The sequence below is a fragment of the Saccostrea cucullata genome, unplaced genomic scaffold (genome assembly GCF_032062105.1).
Source record: "Saccostrea cucullata isolate Sc308-1 unplaced genomic scaffold, CSIRO_AGI_Scuc_v1 ctg433, whole genome shotgun sequence".
Lineage (NCBI taxonomy): Eukaryota > Metazoa > Mollusca > Bivalvia > Ostreida > Ostreidae > Saccostrea > Saccostrea cuccullata.
In genome coordinates, this window is record NW_026924543.1 from 203,091 (window position 1) to 224,372 (window position 21,282).

A 21,282-nucleotide genomic window follows, 5' to 3' on the forward strand; every position below is an offset into this window, starting at 1 on the left:
TCATTGCAAAAGTACAGTGAAATCAACAGGACTTGTTTTGTTACAATGTATATGTAACAGTTACATAAACTCTGCTCATAAATGGAGGTTAATGATTAAAATAAGATTAAATTATTTAACTGTTATTGAAATGTTTGCAATACACTTGAATTTAATATTGCAGTATATCGCAATGTGAATTTCCCAGCTAAGGGAAAAATTGAAGATGAAAATGGAAATTTCATATGAAAGTGACTTGTGTATTGCAGGAATTGTGCTTTTAGTCTCCTTTTGGCATGATTTTATGATGAAGCATTTCTTTCCCCGTTTAAAGGATGACTCTCCATCAGTAATGTAGACCACGGTGTAGATATATGACCTTCATAACCGTGACCAGGGCACCAGCTGGTCATTACAGGCTTTTATTTTGTTTCTACTGCTGAGAGATGTGACGGTCTGGCCCACTGACCATCGTTTGACCTCTGACGGGAGTCTGTAGTTGTTTTTGTTTGATTAGGGAAGTCATGGTAATGGTCCTTGTCATAGGGATACTGAATACACAACTTTTGAAGTGCCCTGTACTGTCACCGGGACACTGTATACAGTAAACAGTCTCGGAAGAGTCCCCTATTGTCTTTTACCTAACACAGGTGGTCAGTTTTGCCATTTTTGCAGATTAGTAGAATTCTTATCAAAACTTTTTCTGATAGAAGTCTGTTTCGTCATATTGTGAACATCTGGTTGAAGTCTTATTTTAATTGCGTAGTTATGATAAGGCTGTCCGAAGGCTTAGAATGCCTTAAAAATATACATATTTAATTTGAGCTAGATTTTATTGCAGTCAACTTGAGATAATGGTTTAATCAGGTATTATAATAAAGCATTTATGTGATATCACATGACTGTGTTGATCAAGTGACGGACATTTATGTTATTCTTAAATGTTGCACAAAAATCGCTTAGGCACAACGAAGTGCAAAACAAAATTATTGTGTAAAGTTGGTTACAAGATCAATTCATCATGATCTCTGGTACATTAAAAGTGCTGGGGGCAGGTTTAATTTTTGCTTCTTAAGAAAATATTTAACGAGAAATTCAACTTACCAACATAAGAAGGGGTATTTTCCACTCTTTATTGCGATTTATACAAAAATGGATAAACTACATATGATCCCCCAGCAAAATTCAGTTAGAGGACATACTTCTCTTTTAGATTCACGCAGAATATCTTCAATTTATCCTTGTCTTTCACTTGTGCCAGTCAAAAATAAACAGGATTTATAAATTCTAATTCTGTCTACGGACGGTTACTGGGAGCGTTTCACATATACTAGCTTTTTCGCTTTTGTTTGAATATGTGCATATTGGACAAGCGAAAGCAAAAGCCTTAAAGGGATATCTATATTTCAAATGTTCAACATCATAACAGAACATGGAGCATAAAAACAATCCCAGCACTTGAATTAAACAACAACTCCCTCAAAAATCTACATGTCATGTGTTAAAATTTATATGACAATTTCCCCGTCATGTAAGCTCAAGTATGCAGTGACTTGACGTCATATTCTATTATGACTTCATATCTAGATAGTTCAGTTTGAATAGTTTGATATTTTACAGACAGCCTTATCCTAGCCGCGTGTTGCAGCATGATATTTTTTTTTTTAAATTATCTCATGTTTTACTGCTTTTACCTAACAGATCAACATCGAGAAACTGAAGAAAAAAAATATCGGTCAGACAGCCCAGTGTCTGATATGACCATTTGTTTCTGCTAACAAAATTTGAAACAAGTATAGATTTTTAAAAACGAAATCATTATTTAATTCTCTGTTGTACTAGTTTGAAGGTGTACTTTACCTGTCAAATTTCGACAGTGTCTGTAAGAAGCTGGATTACATTTCTGATAGCTGGCTCTGATAAACCATAAGTCACATACCTCTGAGAAAGTTCTACAGGTAGACTTTTCCGTGTTTTGTTATACTTTTCTCTGAATTGTTACAAATTGCTGAAAAATTAACAGAGCGTTGACTTTATGTATTTGAGTGTACATATGAGATGGCTTTGAGCAAGTGGAATCAAATATCAAAGATGAAATGGAAGTCAAACACGGAGAAGTATAATGGAAAAGGTGAAATTGATATTTGTGATGCATTGAGTTATTATGGCAGAAAAAAATATGATTAATTGTTGAGCATCACACAAAGCCATTGATAAGGGCATGGAATGGAAAAGGAAAAAAAAAAGTCCCCTAAAAAAACACTAGAGACTGTAGCTTTTGTCAATTGAAATTAAAATTTTTCTTGCCAGAGGTGAATGCCCTATTTATAAAGTTGATGTAGTAAATTAGGGACCCTCGTAGTATTTTAGAGTGCTTAATTATAAGTGTAAGCTGTATATATTAAAAAAGTGCACCTGATACCACTGTCATTAAGGTTAAATATTAAACATCCCACAGGCTCGTTTTGTGGGTCATGACTAAATGTTTAGGGGACTTGGGTCAATTTGATAGAAATATTGTTCGTCTGTTGGGAGCATTTCTCTTTTTAGATATCTAAAAAAAAAAAAAAAAAGAAGTGATTTCAGTGGTATTGGGTTTTTGTCTGAAAATAAGATGGTGAATATTATCATCACAGTACATTTATGTGTATACGGAGATGATTAGAGAGCATCTCTGTAAATAGATTTGACGGATAACACTTTGCACTCCATAAAAGGGAAATATGTTCATTAAAAACATTTCTTTTCCTGAATAATCGATACAACATAAGCCCTGCAAAATATCTTTGACGTCATTTTCAAACAAGACTTTTATATATATATATCAATTTCTAATCAAGAACGGCATCTGTGTTAAAAAAAAAAAAAAACCAGCCCTATATTCTTCCGCATTCATAAGCTCCGGATTGATGCAAGCAGAGTCTAATTGATTGGCTGACATAGGCAAGGTAGAATGCATTAGCTGGAAATGAATGATTATATTTCGTATTAAAGAATGACAGATATATCTATATTTATTATATATTTGCTGATCAAATCATTTTCCAACACAAGTCAAGATTTTTTTAGCTCACCTGAGCTGTCAGAGCTCAAGCACAGAGTTGTCTTAATTTTTTAATCTCTGTCAGACATATGGTGTGACAAAGTCTGATGTTCCATCAGACCCAACAAAGTTAAATATATCTTATATTGAACAGTAAAAAAAAGTGAACTGCAGCAAAATGTCTTTTATTAGATTAGAGAGTTCATAATAAGCATAAATTAATAAATGATTTATATATCAATTAACCTTCACAAATTTGATCATCCATCATCACAATGTGGCTAGCTAGCTCTGCTGTTTTTGTGACCTTCACCTATGCATCCCAATCTTTATCTCTTAAAAATTATTTTCACATTCAATTTTTCAAATGGACATTTTGGCTAAGGTTTTCATGTAACTTATTATTCTGGACAATTTTTTACTGGTTAGCCCACAAGACTTAATTAAATTAAAGGAGAATTTACAAATTGTCCACATGAAGGACCCAGTCCCTTTCCAAGGGGAATATATCAAGAAAAGGCAAAAATGGGAAAGAGGTCCTCTGAAAATTATTTTCTTCTTAAGAACCAATGGGACAGAAAAGATTAAACTTGTGTGAAAGCATCCTGAGGAAAAGTAGATTTTAAAAAAAATTGTTCAGGACAAAGATTTCTCATGTTTTGTGAAATCAGAGTTCTCTTAGAATTAAGAAGCATGCCATGATGTGGTAATTATTTTTCATCGGAGTAAAAAGATCTCTAATATTCTATTGGAGAAAGTTATGTAGGTGAGCATTGTGGCCCATAGGTATCTTGTATTGATGACTAGCTGGAAGGTCAGCTAAGTTTGTTTCTTTTCGTTTAATTGATGTATTATTTTTCTTTGATATAGCCCTTTGATTGAATGTTTTTTTGTTTTGATAATTCAGTATTTTTTGCCAGGATTTTTTTTCTTGCACATTTCACACACTTCATAAGTTGTATTGTAAAGAGGAAAAAATGACTAAACTGTATGTATCATATTAGTCCAGTAGCTACTGGTGTTAGGTTGCAGGGTACATACAAATGAATTACATTGTTAGTACTAGTTGCTGTACTGTAGATTGCCATGGTAGTCGTTTAGAGGTGACTTACAGAATGTGTATTCTTAATTATTGTTCTCCCACTTTAGAGATCTATCTCCGGGGTTAATGTCCTTCAGCAATTAATTCTTTGGAGGATTAGATGACACATTATATGTTGATTGAATATAAATATGATGACCTTGCATGAATCAAGCAATAACTGTCAATCATTATCTACTAGAAGCACCCTAACCTATGTACAGGTTGTATGGACATATAGCCACATTGTCGGTTTGAATAATTTCTATCCTGTGTCTATTATCAGTAATGTTTTATCCCTCCCCTACCCCTCCCAAATCCCCCAGCATCCCCAATGCCCCCCTTTTCCAAATAAAAAAGGCTGTTTCACTGGAATTCATGTTAAATCAGGATTTCATATGCAAGAAAGATCTGCAAGTTTGGGACCCTTTTGCTACAAATATTAAATGCTGTGAACAATTTTATTCATGATTTGGAATAAATAAATATAGACTTTTTGGAGTCACAAGTAATGGCCCAAATATTTCAGATGCACCAACCAAAAGTTTTGATTTCATAAAGGAAAAGATACTGAATAGATCCTTAATTTTACTTGAGTACTTAATATCGCAGAATGACTCACAAATGTTAGCTAGATCATAAGAATTTGAATTCATTTGAGAACTGACTTGAGTTTTTACATTATTTCAGCAATATAAATATAAAGCTAGTATTCATTGTATTTTTTGCACATTGTGCTTATGTGGTCATAAATTCCATGCATATTCTACATTATGTATGTGTGATAGTTATTTTATATCAGTAAATATATTAAAGTATTGCTGAATAATAGTCCTTGGTTTTGGAGCAACAAATTTGGGGATGGGTGGGGGGCAGTTTCGAACATTTATAAGTAGAGATGCTCTGACACATACAGAAATCTTAATTTGCTTTAATGCCAGATATATTTTTCTTTATGACATACTGCAAATATACTTCTAAGAGCAGGTTTCATATTTAAAGTTGGAGCAGAAATAAATATACACTATTAATTGAAGAATACTGTTGAGAAATCATTAATGAATACAATAAAGAATACAATAAAGAGAGTGGGTATTTGTAGCGCTAATTCATCATGAGACTGTCATACCTATTGAATACCTCAATATTAGGGCTGTCACGGTTCCAAAATTTTTCGGGTCGGGTCGGTTCTGATTTTTAGCTCACCTGAGCCGAAGGCTCAAGTGAGCTTTTCTGATCACATTTTGTCCGGCGTCCGTCTGTCTGTCTGTCTGTCTGTAAACTTTTCACATTTTCGACTTCTTCTCAAGAACCGCTGGGCCAATTTCAACCAAACTTGCCACAAAGTATCCTTGGGTGAAGGGGATTCAAGTTTGTTCAAATGAAGGGCCACGCCCTTATTCAAGGGGAGATAATTGGGAATTAATGAAAATTTAGTGGCATATTTAAAAAATCTTCTTCTCAAGAACCACTGTGCCAGGAAAGATGAAACTTATGGGGAAACATCCTCAGGTAGTGTAGATTCAAGTTTATTCAAATCATGACCCCCGGGGGTAGGGCGGGGCCAAAATGGCCGACCAAAGTTTTACATGGAAATATATAGGAAAATTCTTTAAAAATCTTCTTCTCAAGAATGACAAAGCCATAATTCATCATATTTATATGGGAGCATGCTCAGGTAGTGTAGATTCAAGTTTGTTCAAATCATGACCCTCCGGGGGTAGGGCGGGGCCAAAATGGCCGACCAAACTTTTACATAGAAATATATAGAAAAATTCTTTAAAAATCTTCTTCTCAAGAATGACAAAGCCATAATTCATCATATTTATATGGAAGCATGTTCAGGTAGTGTAGATTCAAGTTTGTTCAAATCATGACCCCCTGGGGTAGGGCGGGGCCAAAATGGCCGACCAAAGTTTTACATAGAAATATATAGAAAAATTCTTTAAAAATCTTCTTCTCAAGAATGACAAAGCCATAATTCATCATATTTATATGGAAGCATGCTCAGGTAGTGTAGATTCAAGTTTGTTCAAATCATGACCCCCCGGGGTAGGGCGGGGCCAAAATGGCCGACCAAACTTTTACATAGAAATATATAGGAAAATTCTTTAAAAATCTTCTTCTCAAGAATGACAAATTAAGCCATAATTCATCATATTTATATGGAAGCATGCTCAAGTAGTGTAGATTCAAATTTGTTCAAATCATGACCCCCAGGGGTAGGGCGGGGCCAAAATGGCCGACCAAAGTTTTTAAAGATATACTCAGTATATAGGAAAATTCTTTAAAAATCATTTTCTAAAAAATAGCAAATCCATGGTTGGTCATGGGACTACTTTTGGATTTAAACTTTACAATAAAAAGCCATTTTCTGCTTTTTCTACCCTTAGTGCTCAGGTGAGCGATGTGGCCCATGGGCCTCTTGTTTACAGTACAGGCAACGCGGATCCCGTATTTCCCGCGTCCCCGCCGCGGTATAATCACAACGCGGTATTTGGCCAGGTAGACAGGTAAACCGCGTTCCCTCCGCGGGAAATTCATCACTTACCTGTCCCCGCCGCGGTTAAATCATCGATCAATTTATTCAATTACTGACAATTAGTATCGTAAACAAACGGGAGTTATCTCCCCGAATTGTAATTTGCGAATTTTCCCTGTAACAAAAAAAAAAACAAAGAAAAAAAAAAAAAAATAAACAAAAAAAAAAAAAAAAAAACAAAAAAAAAAAAACGTGTTTATTCATAAATTTTGCTATGAATAGAATTTAAACTAAGAAAAAATAAGTTTATTTTTGTTTCTAAAATTACATATCAATCTTTGAAATTGAATAGAAAATTTTATTAAATTGTTACGTCTTTGCAATTGGTTAATTATTTTGTGTTATTAAGAATCTATCAAGAAACAAAATTAAATACTAGAAATTTTAATTAGTTTTTTTTTTTAATCTTCATATTATATGCAAACTGTAATAAATGTTGAACTCAGACTGTTTAAGTTTCGATGAACGATTTTCCGCATTCATTTGAAAAAAAGATGTACATCTTTTAAAAAATGTACATCTTCATATTGTTTATTAATTAATTTCGATTTATTGTATATAAAAAGTACAGGCTTTTTCTTAAAGTGTCAAATTACCGGAAAACATCCGATGACGAGCATTTGCAGTTACATGTAGTGGGCACGTGAACTTAAATTTTCTTTATCCAAGATATCAAGAAAAAGTTCTATTCTTCCTTATTTCTCATCGTTTATGTTCTGTTCCCAAATTAAGTTAATTTAATTAACTAATTTTCTTTAATGTATTTCCCTCTTTTATATAAATGTGCAGGCATTTTTCTCAAATTGTCAAATGACCGGAAAGCATTCGATGACGAGAGTTAACTTTGAACACGTGAACTTTATACAAGAGATCAAGAAAAAATATCGTTTTCACCTTCACATTAACATGTTTTACTTTTTAATACTATGTCTTTCTTTTTAATTTTAATATTTCTCGATTTTCGTGTTCAATAGATAAGATAGGATGTGCAGGTGTAATGATAAACTTCACAGACGAAATTATAGTTTATATTAATAAATATTCAATGCAAAAATTCATATATTTTTGTTTTCTTTGACAAATTCTGTTTCTTTGTGTATTAAGTATTAGCCGCGATCATTTCCTGTGTATAGGGATTAGCAGTGCCTGAGCAGGAAACGACATGCCCTGGGGGTTTCACACCGGTCTTATAGTATACCTTGGGTAACGCTCGCTGGATGTGCACATCGTTGTCTAGCCATTCAACAACACATTTGATTCATTGTTTCATTATTATTTCATCGATATCATTTTCAGATACGATTTAGCCTTGGAATTTGTGTCAAATCAATATTGTTGCTTTTTTTTAAACGGAGTGTATAAAAAGAATAAAAGTAAAAAAAAAAACTTTTAAAATAAATTGATGAAGTATTTGATATTAATTAAATCAAATAATGATCCATTACTATGTTATTTCGTGTCTGTTTATATCTGTACCAGTTAGAAGATTGAAAGAGAGAGAGAGAGAGGAGATAGAGAGAAGAAAAAATCACAATTTTAAGGCACGTGCATGATCGTTTTTCCTCCTTTTTGATCAGTATATCAATTTCTTAAGTCTAGCGAATAAAACTACCGCTGATTTATCAGTTTATTGACCATTCGTCGAATTTGTCTAAGTTTTATTGTTATTTATCGAGAGACTTGTTTATGATCCACTTTCTTCTTTCGTTTAGCATATGTACATGACATGTAATTTGAATTACTTCCCTTTTTGTCGCCAGATTACAATAACAGATTTTGGTGGTAAAATAAAATGTATTTTTGTTATAAAATTTGATTAAGAAAAACACAGTATATCAAAATTGTCGAATTATTGAAAATATTTATTTGAAACAAAAAATTTATAAAGGATTCTGTCTGCAACAAAAACATTCTTTATTTCAAGCATTTCAATTCATGAGCTACGCATGAAAAAAAAAAACGGCTTCGTTTTACAATGTCGTAGGAAAACGCATACAGGTAATACACTCAGGTAACATCCTGTGTATATAGGTAGTATGTACACTAGACAGCGTCGTTCCCTCGGGGCTTCTCATCCGCTTCGAGTAAGCTCCACTCCACACCAAACTTACCTGAGGAAAACCGAACGGTTACACAGACATCTGAAAACTTGAAGCATGGCAACTTGCTGATTAAAATAAGTTAATTTCTGTGTTGTGTGTTCAAATATTTTAAGGGCCCATATTTGTGTTTGTGTTTTATTTAAACCGGAGAAATCTGAAATTTGTTTATGTTCATCAACATGATTTTAGTAATTTTCGAAAAGGGCAGAAAATAGAAATACATTCAAATACTTGCTATGATATTATTGATATTCTGAATAGAAATACCTGTGATTATTTTATTAACAAGAACCCCCCCCCCCCCTCCACAAAAAAAAAAAAATCGTCGATATTTAGTTCATAGTCTTACAGTGTAGCGCATAATAATGGAGCAACGGTATTCCTACACTTAGGCGTGTTTTGTTAAAATTTAATCGTAATTATGTATCACTATCTATCATCGTTTTTCATGCTGTTACATGTATTTATAACAGACATGTATACAGAAGTAACGGTACTTTTCTAAATGAAACCAAATGACTGATATAATCTCGCAGATAAATAAACACATAGCTACATGTACATGTAACTGCAACTGCACGGGCTGTGAACACCGGATTACAGTGCATATAAAGAGAAGCGATATCATAGCATTCTTTAAATTTTAATCATACCTTTTTAGCAATTTGAAGATCATTTGGGATGGAATTATTGATTTTGAAAATAAACTTTAAGTTAATATATTCGATAAATTATTCGACTTTATTTCATCCTATACTGTACATGTATTACTGTTAACAGACTTTTTTGAGAATTAATTAATTTTGAGTGACCTTTGGTAAAAAAAAAAAAAGAAAGATTTTTTTTATTAAACAATTCGATAAAACTTAAAAATGATTTTTTTTAAGAATCCATGTAATGGTATAAATCTGTTAATATTAATGTGGTCGTAATCCCCCCCCCCCCCCCCCTCATTTCGACACGATTAAAAATCGACAATACTTTACAGGTAAGAACATCTAAGCTGAAGAATAACGGTAGCGGGCCCCGCCGCGGTGTAAACACGGTCTCAGGTAGCACCGCGATCAAAACCCGCGACGGTGTAACGCGGAAAGGATTAATACACCGCGGAGGGGACGCGGTCTAATACGGGATCCGCGTTGCCTGTACTGTAGCTCTTCTGAGCCAAAGGCTCAAAGAGCTAATGCTATGGCCATTTGTGCGGTGTGCGGTGTGCGTTAACTTTTTAGAATATGGGCCATAACTCAAGAACCCCTTAGCCAATCAGTGTCAAATTTATCACAGGGTATCCTTGGCCCAAGGGCTACCCTTTGTACTAAAATAAGGGTTGGGACCCTTAAACAAGGGGAGATAATCAGGAAAACAAAACAAAAAGTACTGGTTGCTAAAAAATCTTCTTCTCCAGAACCACCAGGCAGATTTTCACCAAACTTACATACAAGGATCAGGATATGTTGCAGATTAAAAATTGTTCAAGGCATGACCCTCGGGCAAAGGGCGTGGTCTCAAGGTCACTTCAAAGTTGACCCAAATTTACAAAATAATAAAAACGTTTATATTTTGCTTACTATTAGGTCTAGGATTATCAAATCTTGTAAGTTGATGCATCTCAGGACTTCACATCATGTGAACTCAAAAGTAGGTCATGGTGACCTACTTTTTAAATTTTGTGGGCATTTGTTTTCAAATTGATTTGAAGGCATATTTCGGACACTTTAAGGCCTATGATCATCAAACTTTATCAGTTGATGCATCTTGGGTCCTTGAACAACGTCAGCTTAAAAGTAGGTCACCGTGACCTACTTTTTGAACTTTATGATTAATTCTTCTTAAAACATTTAATCCAATTATTTCAGACACTGAGAGGTTTTGAATCATCAAATCTTGTTAATTGATGCATCTTGGGACCTTTAAAACATATTTATGAAAAAGTAGGTCACTGTGACCTACTTTTTGAATTTTGCAGGCATTTGTTTTCGAATTGTTTTAAAGGCATATTTTGATTACCTTCAGACCTAGGGTCATCAAACTTGGTCAGCAGATGCATCTTGTGACTTTGAAAAATGTCAACCAAAATATAGGTCATGATGACCTAGTTTCAACATTTTATGGCTATATTTTAGTATCTTAGGTATTTATTGGGTTAGAATCATCAAACTTTGTTTGTTGATGCATCTTGGGTTTTCAGAGAGTAACAAACAAAATGTAGGTCATGGTGACCTACTTTTGACATTTTATGGCTTTATTTAAGTAATTATGGTACTTATTGGCTTAGAATCATCAAACTTTGTGAGTTGATGCGTCTTGAGTTTTCGGAGAATGATGTCCAAAAAGTAGGTCACGGTGACCTACTTTCGACGTTTTATGGCTTTATTTAAGTATCTATGGTACTAACTGGTTTAGAATCACTAAACTTTGTTTGTTGATGCATCTTTGGTTTTTTAAGAGAATGTCAATCAAAAAGTAGGTCATGGTGACCTACTTTTGAATATCTCAGGTACTTTTTGGCTTAGAATCATCAAACTTTGTCAGTTGATGTATCTTGGGTTTTCAAAGAATGTAGACAAAAAAGTAGGTCACGGTGACCTACTTTTAAATATCTCAAATACTTATTGGCTTAGAATCTTCAATCTTTGTTTATTAATGCATCTTGAGTCCTCAGAAAACTGCAATCTTAATATAGGTCACTGTGATTTTTATAGCTTTATTAGGTCACCTGAGTAAACTCAGGTGACCTATTGCTATCTGTTTTTGTCCGTCGTCCGTCGTGCGTCGTGCGTTAACATTTGAACATTTTCAACTTCTTCTCTGCAACCACTGAACCAATTTCAACCAAATTTGGCACAAAGCATCTTTGGGTGAAGGGGAACAAAAATTATAAATTTCATGATCCCTGCCCCCCTGGGGCCTGAGGGGTGGGGCCCAAACCACTAAAATTAATGCAATCTTTAAAAATCTTCTTCTTAAACTCCTGGACATCAAGCAGTCAAACTGTTTGCATGATTGTAATTAGCAATGAGTCCTCTACCAAAATTGTAAAATTCATGGCCCTGGGTCAGGGGTTCTAGTGCTAGGGCGGGGCTAAATAAGTAGGTAGTGAAAATGCATTATTTCTTTGAAAATCTTCTTCTCTGCTCCTGGGTATTAAATAAACCAACTAAGTACATAGTTATGATGAGCAAGAGTGCCTCTACCAAAATTGTGAATTTTATGGCCCCAGGGTCAGGGGTTCTGGTGTTAGGGTGGGGCTCTATTGATTATATAGTGAAAATACATGAATTCTTTGAAAATCTTCTTCTCTGCTCCTGGGTATTAAATAAACTAACTAAGTACATTATAGTTATGATGAGTAAGAGTGCCTCTACCAAAATTGTGAATTTCATGGCCCCAGGGTCAGGGGTTCTTGTTTTAGGGTGGGGCTCTAATGATTATATAGTGAATTGCATGAATTATTTGAACATCTTATCTTTTGCTCCTGGTTAATATGCTAATGATCTAATTACATATTTAAGGCCAGGATTTATTTTATTTTCAGTTTTACAAACCCTCCGCTCAAGGTTTTGAATTTTCAGAAAATAAATTTCTTTCCGATGTCAAATTTGAGTCGGGATCGAGATTTCAAAATTTACGAACTCGCACTTCCGGTTTTAAGATGAAACGGCGGGTAAATAAAGCGAAATCTGAAAAGATAGCTTGGTTCAGTGTAAAATTCATCGATACGAGTGCCATTCAAAAAGTTTCACCTGTTCAAAGGACAAATAAAATGCTGACGACTTTGTTGCACAATGACATGCTGGTGAGATAATTATGTATTCGTTTCAAAAGTATCTGTCTGTAAATTATTTTCCTGCCCGTGGTAGCTGTTGCATATTGCCAGCGACATTGTTTAGGTCTCTGTTATAGCTTACAGTTTAAGCATCATTCTTCAGAAAAGGGTTGCTTATGCATCAGATGTAATGAATAATACAATGGGAGAAGTTCAGTCCATTTGAGGAAGAAATTGTTAAAGCAAGAATATACAAATATACACTGATATATACAGGCATGTAGTATCATCTGTATCAGCCAGAAAACTTATTTTACACTTAATTGAAAAAATGTTCACCCTACACCCGCAATACCCCCTGTCTGTTTTATGATAGCATTAAATTTTAGAACAATGTCTACACATTCACCTAACACATATTTAAAAAATGAAGATATATTGAAAGACTTTTAAAGAATTGATTTTTTAAAATATATTTTGACCAATATCACAAATATTAGAATAGCATAAAAAAGAATGTACAAATGTTAATAATTGATTTATAAAAAAAAAATTTTATTTCCTTCTCCTTCGGGACTTTTTTATTCTCATGTTCAAAACTAAACCTAAACATAAAAAAAAAATGCTGGCCTTATAATGAAGAAAGGGGCCTCTTTCAAAATAGATAATTTCAGGGCCGCTGGGTCAGGGGTACCGGGGGGTACTTTGACTAAAATAAATTAATGTTTTGAAATCTGCCCTTTGATAAGCAATGGTGCCTCTTTCAAAATTTGTGAATTTCATGGCTTTTGGATTAAAACACGAACCAAATACAATCACTGGAAAGTTGTTACATTGTACTCAGGTGACCTATAAGGCCCGTGGGCCTCTTGTTATTAAAAATATTTTCAGTCATTATTGGCTAAGAATCATCAAACTTTGTCAGTTGATGCAACTTGGGTCTTAGGATACGTAAGGTTAGAGGCTTCAAATAGAAGTGATAGATTGTACAATTTATCAGAAGAGCGATTCAAGGCCCTTGGGCCTCTTGTTTAGGTTCGGTTTCGGGTTTCTCGGGTCAGGTAGGTAATGGAAGAAAAGCTCATGATTTGTATTATTTTCAACAATAAAAAGAATATTCTCATTTTATCTTAGAAATTGCAACATTATAACAAGTTTAAAGTAGCCTCCTGACTAGACAACAATTGTACCAAATTATTTAAATCACCGTATAATGACACTGTACTAACCAATCTCTCGTTTTTGACGCCATTTTTATCTAGTAAAATCTACTCTATTATACAAATCGGAACCGAACCGAATTCCGGAAAAATGGAACCGTACCCGACCCGAATTAATTGTTCCGCGGTTCCGGGTCATTTCGGGTACCCGTGACAGCCCTACTCAATATACACATAAAGAATACAAGTGCAGATTCAGGATTTTACATTAGAGGGGGCACAATTAGCTGGTGAAGAGCAACAAAACCATTAAAATCCGTAGTGTTCAAAGACAATGTCTGATATGAGCCTCCATAAGCTCATGTGAACTAGTAATTTTAAAACAAAAGTTATTTTGACACAAAAATAAAACTGTATCTCTTTTTGGCTTAATGAAGAGGAGGTGCACACCTTCATCATATAACCAGTAATCCCTGTGTGTTTTACAGTATTCAGGGTTGTCCCTATAAAGACCCAGAATCCATGGAATAAATCCTTGTCAGCAAAGAAACCCCAGACCCTGTCCCTTCCTATTTCTATTGTTAGGGACTCTGCTGTATAGAAATCAGATGCTCAAGGATCTTATGTATGAATTTGCACAATTTCTTTTGTAAACTTCAAGTAAAGTAATTTTTTCAAAGAATGTGAAAGTTGCATTACTTAGACGTTGAAATTGCAGAAGAACATCTTTTATATGATGTAGCATTCTCGTTACCGTGGTATCTTTTGTTCCGTCATGAATGCACCAGTTACTTGTCAAGGAGAATGCTTGTTTTACTTATAAATAGATTTATTAGGCTTTGTTATTGATATAGAGCCCAGAAAATTTTAGGGAGTTGATAGAATTGAACCTGAAGATTTCCACTATTGATCTGTTGGTATTTTTAGAGCAGCAGTGCCACTGTTGCTGAGGAGTATAAAGATCGAGAGACAGGGTTCTTTTACAAAGAATGGGAGCTCTAAGACTAAATAAATTAAGCTTCTGACAAAAAGAAAAAGTAAAAAAAGAAAAAAAACCAACGAAGGAAGTTGTCGCTGTGACCTTGATGAGCTGCCAACTAAGTTTTAGTCTGCAGCCGTCTAAACAAATTTTTTTCGGTGATGTCACTTGAAAACAAGGATTGGAGATTATGTAACATGGAGAAACAAGTGGGCTGATAGGGTTGTGGTCTTGTGTTTTAATGCTCTAGGATCAGAGATAAGGCATATTATATTATTTCTGAAGCCTGTCCATTAAATCAATCTAGGCTTTTAAGTCCGTAGGCGGCAGTGGTAGAGAATGCAGCTAAAAGAGAGGTAGATACACAGTTTTTAACCCTACCAGGGCTACTGATCTCTCTTAGAACTCTCTTTCAGCAGAAGTTGTTTTGTTTTCAAAGGCAAAGAAAAAAAAGTAAACTAAGCACTTTGAAATGCATCGTACATGCTCATGATGCTGCCAGAAGAGATTGCACCGAGTTTTGTATACATAGCATTCCTTACAGACTTGGCTGGCTGGTTGAGGGTTAGGCACAGTGAAGATGTGTGCCACTTGTTGAATTGTAAACAAAAGATAGGCTCAATGATCTACTTGATGCATGGCGAACTCTCTTAAAAAAGCTTATAAGTTATAAGAACTTTCGTTTTAGTTAAAAAATTTGTAGCAGTTTCAAGTTTTTTGTCTTTACAAAAAGTTTGCATGGTTGTTTAATAAAAGTATGTACCTGGTAAGATTAAATTTCACTTTTTAAAAAGAAATAGATACTGAATAGATGTATATTAATATACTTTCTTATTCAGTATCAACAAAAGAAGAAAATTGAATGTTGAGTTTTAAAAAATCATGTATACATACATGTATACATGTATACATTCAATTAGTAAGAATTTATACTAAGACTATTACTTGGCCTTGACTAACGTTCTTTCCCTGTCTGCAAGTACAAATTGGGTTTGTGAGGCAGTTGTAAGACGTAAATGTTGCAAAATATAACTGTTCAGATGTGTCGGGGAATCATAGGAAAGACGCTGACAGGCAACCTATGTCATTTTTGTACTATGTTTACTCCGGAACAGGTGATGGATGATGGCATTTATTGTGAGGTATAATGATGAACACAAATTAAAGTCATGTTGGCACAGACATTTCAAAACTCATAAAATCCATCATACTCGGTCTGGATAAAATGGAACAGTGTATTATGGCCTGGTGTATTATTGCCACTGTGAAAGGATTCCTGTTGTACCAAAGGTCATGGCCACAAATCACTTAATGTCAGATAGAGTTACCTCCCTTTGGATACTAAATGTAGCCTGTAATGTTTTTATCTTTACCGAATGATGCAACAGTTTGTAGTTTTATGTTGTTAGCTGATGCAATGTTTACATTTGTAAATAATAGCTACTGGAATGCACATTAGATAAAATATTCTGGTCCCTAGAAAAAATATAGGCCATGTACAAAAATAAATGTAAAGAAATCGATCAAAACAATGACTCATCACTGTATAACTGGGGCCTCTTAGATTAATGATTTGGGTTTATATATTTTTGCCAGAATCAATCTCATGTTTTCTGCATAGTCAGAACAGATTGGGAGCAATGAAGGACTTAAGATTGGAGGTCAGGCATACTGTATTTTCCGTTAAGAAGGTCACTTTCTACGCAGTCCACTTTGCAGCTTGTTTATAATTTTGTTTATAATGATAAAATGCCTCAAGGGAGAGTTAAAGAGAGGCATTCACAAAGGTGTGTTGTTTACAAAATAAAATGAAATTTTTTATGTGCCACGGGTTAACATGGAGGGCAGAGGGGGCATATTGTAATTTCTGCCTGAAAAAGTTTGAATAATGATTTCTGCACATTACACCGACACAAACTATTTATTACTTTTTTTGACCCAGCGTTTCATGAAGATTGGTAAATATACAAACAGATTTAGCTCAGGAGAGGGTGAAGAATTGTTTTAATAAGATGAAGGTGATGAAATAATTTATACACACCATGAAACATGTGGTATATATATTCTTGATGTGTCTTCATCAGAGATAATTTACTGCAGGTTGCAGATTATCTGACTTGCATGTGAATCAGCTTTGTGCATGTATAAATGTAGGAGCTTCTGATGCTGTTCTCTTAACATGGCAAGTCAGCTCTGACAACAGGTACTTTTGCCTCCTTGTCCAGCTGATATAAGATTTTTAGATTGAACATAACAAGGGCCATATAGATTAAGGTTATTTTAAGTTTTTTTCTATGTCTAATGTCTCTGTGTACCTTAATTGGTTTTTGACACCCGGCCCATTTCAGAAAAAAACCCAAACAGAATCAGGAGTCCTAAAATTGTTTATTCTGGTCAAAATCTTTGGATAGTGTGTCAGTTTTTCTATACATGTATAATTCTCTGCAATATGTCATAATTAAGGAATATATTGAGCATTTAATACCTTGATTTTGCTGAGGAAAAGATCCTTCTGCAAGAAAAATAGATAAATGAAATGAAATCCTTTGAACAAATGTTGCAAACATTTAGTTTACTGAAATACCATTTTGATCTGGTTTACTCTTGTATACACCTGTTACATTGAACAACATTCAGCCCAATGAATTTTTAAAGATTTTAAAGGTACATAATTGTTTTCAACAGAGTTTGTTTAAAAAGGTGACATTGCTTTTTTTATATATTAACTAAAAATAGTTTTATTTGTGGATATGTAAAGAACTTCCTACTACAAGCTGACAATTAAAACAAATGCCAACTCATAAATTGAGGTGGTTTTTTCTTTTTTTTTTTTTTTTTTTTTTTTTTTTTTTAGAAATTTCATTACTGTTGCCTATGTGGTGCAGTGGTTTGAATGTTTGTTCCAGTGTTGTGCAGTTTGAATCCCTCTGCAGAACTGGGACTACTAGGTTCCTTGTCACAGTGGGTGCTGGCACGAAAAAAATCCCTCACTGCTCAATGGTTCTCAGTGTGGAATATGGGTCTAGATTTGCAGTCCTCCACCAGCAAGTGGTGGCTTCTCAATAGGAGTGTAAAATTCGGGAAAGAGACTTTAAACAACATACAAACATAATCTATTTACTACGTGCTATACTGTATTGTATTGTGCCAATTTTTGACTCCAAAGACAACAATTATACAACTACAACTTGCTTACATGTTATATAAACATTTTGGTAATAAGAAGTATTATTTCAGCTTACTGGGGTGTTGGTGCCTTTCATTAAGGAAATGTGTCATAACACAAGAAAATAATGACACCTCCCTGCAGGTGGTTTGTTCATTAATTGACTTGATTCTTTAATCTTTTTAATAAAGGCTTGTTTATATCAGGACCTGTAGGCAGCTTGAAGCACCCCCAGAACAAAACTATTGATTTTGTGACATAAGGCCCTTTGATAAAGTGTTATTAGAGGTTTGTTTATGTTATTGAGACCCAAGACAAACCCATGATTATATAGTGGAGGACTTTTCCTGTCTATAAGAGATGGATCCCAAATGTTTTTGTCCATAGAACTGTAGGGCGTAGAGATTGTCTTGCCAGTGGGGTATATTTGATTAATAAATCCCAGCTTATCCAGCTGCATGGGCAAAATACATGATTGTAAAGATATCAGTATTAGTTTATTTCTTATAGTAAAGTTTGTAAATCAAGATTGTGTATTCCAGTTTGTTGAACTTTGAAAAGAGAGAAATTACACTCCAAAAAATAATAATATCTACCAATACATGTTTATAATTAGTAATTTCATGTCAACAATTTGCTAAAAGACTTCCAAAATCAGCTTTACAAAAATGGATTTACAATGAATTATATAAGCTCCGTTTACATGCCGAAATATACAAGGATCAGTAAATTTACTCATATGCAAAAGTAAATTTGCATCTTGTCTTGAGTAGGTGCAAATTTACAATGGTTGTCTATTTGCACAAATGTATTTTTACTTTTGCAAATATGCAATTGTGTTCACATTTACACGGGTGTCCAGATCAATTTTGCATGCATGCAAAATTTATCAACGAATGTGAATGGAATTCAGTCATGCAATTATAGACTTTTGATTATGGATCTGAATTCAAATTGCTAGATGTAGAACTATGCACATGTTTTAGAAGAGAAACATACTGGGCACAAATTCTGCATTATTCGCTTGAGTGAAAAATATTTGTGTAATTTGGAGACTGAACAAATTTTACAGGTATCTGAGGCTTCCATCATTGGAAAGAAAAAAATCGCCTGTCAATTAATTAGCCAGCTGTGCCTTTGGTGTCCTGTTATAATGTGATATATGTCTTAATTTGCACCCTTTATTTTCATTAACACCTTCTTTAATTTTTCACAGGATATATGAGAGTTAAATTACAAGAAAGTAATGAATTTGTCTCACATAAAACAAACCTAATTAATAAAATCTTGGAAGATGTTAATAGAGTGTAATGAATATTATGTAATGTTCCCTTCAAGGAAGACCAATCTAAGTGCAGGGAACTGTGACAGGTCATTAATTGACTGGTGTTTCTTTGGTATAGAGAAAAGTTATATAACTTTAGAGATGAGGTTTTTGTATCTTTATGGAAGACATTAAGAGGAAAAATCTTCCTCATGTATGTAATTAATTCACCCCAGCTAATCTATACTGTCAAGCTGAATAAATATTTCTTGCTTTGGTAGATGGCGATTGTAAAGGAAAGGCATGAGAACTGAACTCTATTGGAGAGACATCATGAGGGGAGGATTTGATGGGTGATGATGTAACATTACCACCATTCTTAACTCCACCAAAAGAAGAGCCAGCTGGAGATCTAACCATTAAGGGGTAATGACCCATGTACTAGAGAGATAAGGGTGACAACTCTGCATGCATCATTAATGGACCCACTTTGCACCTCCCTACATTGAAGATTTCCATTACTGATAGAATAACTCTGACTATAGGCTAATTATTAGGACTTGATGGGCTCTGGACCAAAAGTGAGAAAAACAACAAGTTATTATTGAAACACTCTTTGATGTTTCTTTTTAAATTACAATCTACAGGTATTAATTTTACTTAAAGACTTGGGTATGAAAAAAAGCAATAGATCATTTAAAAGGCTACCTATCATGCTGCATACTGTTTAGTTTTCACAAAAGCTCTGTTTGCCTTTTCGCATGAGGTAAAATAAAATAATAAAGCGAAATAGTAGGCCCAGAAAAGTCTAGACCAGGCTTTCTTTTAATCTTTCATAGGGTGCAGTGAATAGTAGGTATAGTGCACCATGTTTGTCTAATTTCTTAATTTGGATCTTCTGAAAATATAATTTATCATTGTCAAACAGGAGTATTGCATGAAATCCTGACAAGTTTTCCTGTCAGTGATTATACCAGCCAGTAAATATTGTTACGAGGTGAAGGTCCTATGTATATAATGCTCTGTCCGTCACTCTTGTATTTATCTTTAAACCTAACTGTCACTCATTCTACCACTCAGAGCTGAAAAGTGACGAAACTAATAATGCTTCATTTGAATAATTGAATTTGTATTTCCTACATGTGTGGAGAGCATTAGAGGAGGCCAAATTTCAATAGTATTTATTGATGGGTCATTAATTGACAAGGGAGAAATCTATTTTGTATTGGACATGGGGTCCTGATGTTATACTAGCAGAGAGTTATGCACAAAAGGCATGATCAGAGAAAAAGGACATGAGAAACTATGTGATGTGCATACCAATTTTGATTAGGAATTTTCTTCATCCTTAATGATGTATGAAGAGATAGCAATTTAAGCCTTTCAGGAGAGGAAGTGTTATATTTATAATTTGAGATAAATAATTATAAACTTGCATATAATTAATATGTCAAGATTTGGTTCTCATATTTGAATAATTTGGTGACAGTCATTTTGTAGACCTCTGCCTTTAGGTCAAATGACCATCAAAAGTAGTGACCTGTGCTCTGAGAATAGAATATGTTTGTTGATTTAAAGCAGGTTTTAATAAATGTGTTTAAGGAAAATGCCTCTTATCAGAAATGACCCAGAGTCTATCTCTGAGAGGCCAAACCCCTCAGTGTTGACTTGTAGAACCTTGAAATGCTGATCTTTAATGAGCCATCTTCACATATAAATTTTATGGATTTAAACTTCTTCCCAATTTTAAGCATTATATGTCAGAATTTTTGAAAATAAATACTATAAATTTTTTTCATTTTTACAGTTTTTAGCAGTATGTTTAAAGATAGGCAATTTGATTTATGTATAGTTCTGTTTTTTTAGAGGAACTTTAGTATCTGGAAGTTCGATCTTGTATATTCTATGGAAGGGAATTACCGCCAAAAGTCTATGTATCTTGCTTTTATTCTTATTCTGCCTACTTCTTTATGCTTTGTTATTATTGTAATTATATGTCACTTTGTTGTTTTTATATTCGTCTTTATTACATTTCACTTTGACTTTTATCCCTCTTCATTTTGCCCTTACTTCTATGGCGCTTTATTCTTGTAAATTCATTTTACTTTCTTTTAAATTGATACAGTTTCTTAAATGATTATAACTATTACGAACGTTAACTCAATCACGCAAACAATGAAGCATATTCAATGAAGACGAA

General features: G+C 34.0%; 2 long non-coding RNA genes across 2 annotated transcripts in view; one reads left to right on the forward strand and one right to left on the reverse strand.

Annotated features, from left to right (window-relative positions):
* The window catches only part of LOC134266691 (uncharacterized), a 158,812-nt gene that overhangs the window by 129,761 nt on the left and 7,769 nt on the right, over positions 1–21,282 (reverse strand). The gene's annotated exons all lie outside the window — the stretch shown is intronic.
* The window catches only part of LOC134266693 (uncharacterized), a 36,553-nt gene that overhangs the window by 2,671 nt on the left and 12,600 nt on the right, over positions 1–21,282 (forward strand). Inside the window, exon 2 of the long non-coding RNA XR_009992023.1 lies at positions 19,364–19,508. This is a non-coding gene — a long non-coding RNA (uncharacterized LOC134266693). The remainder of the gene's footprint in view (positions 1–19,363; positions 19,509–21,282) is intronic.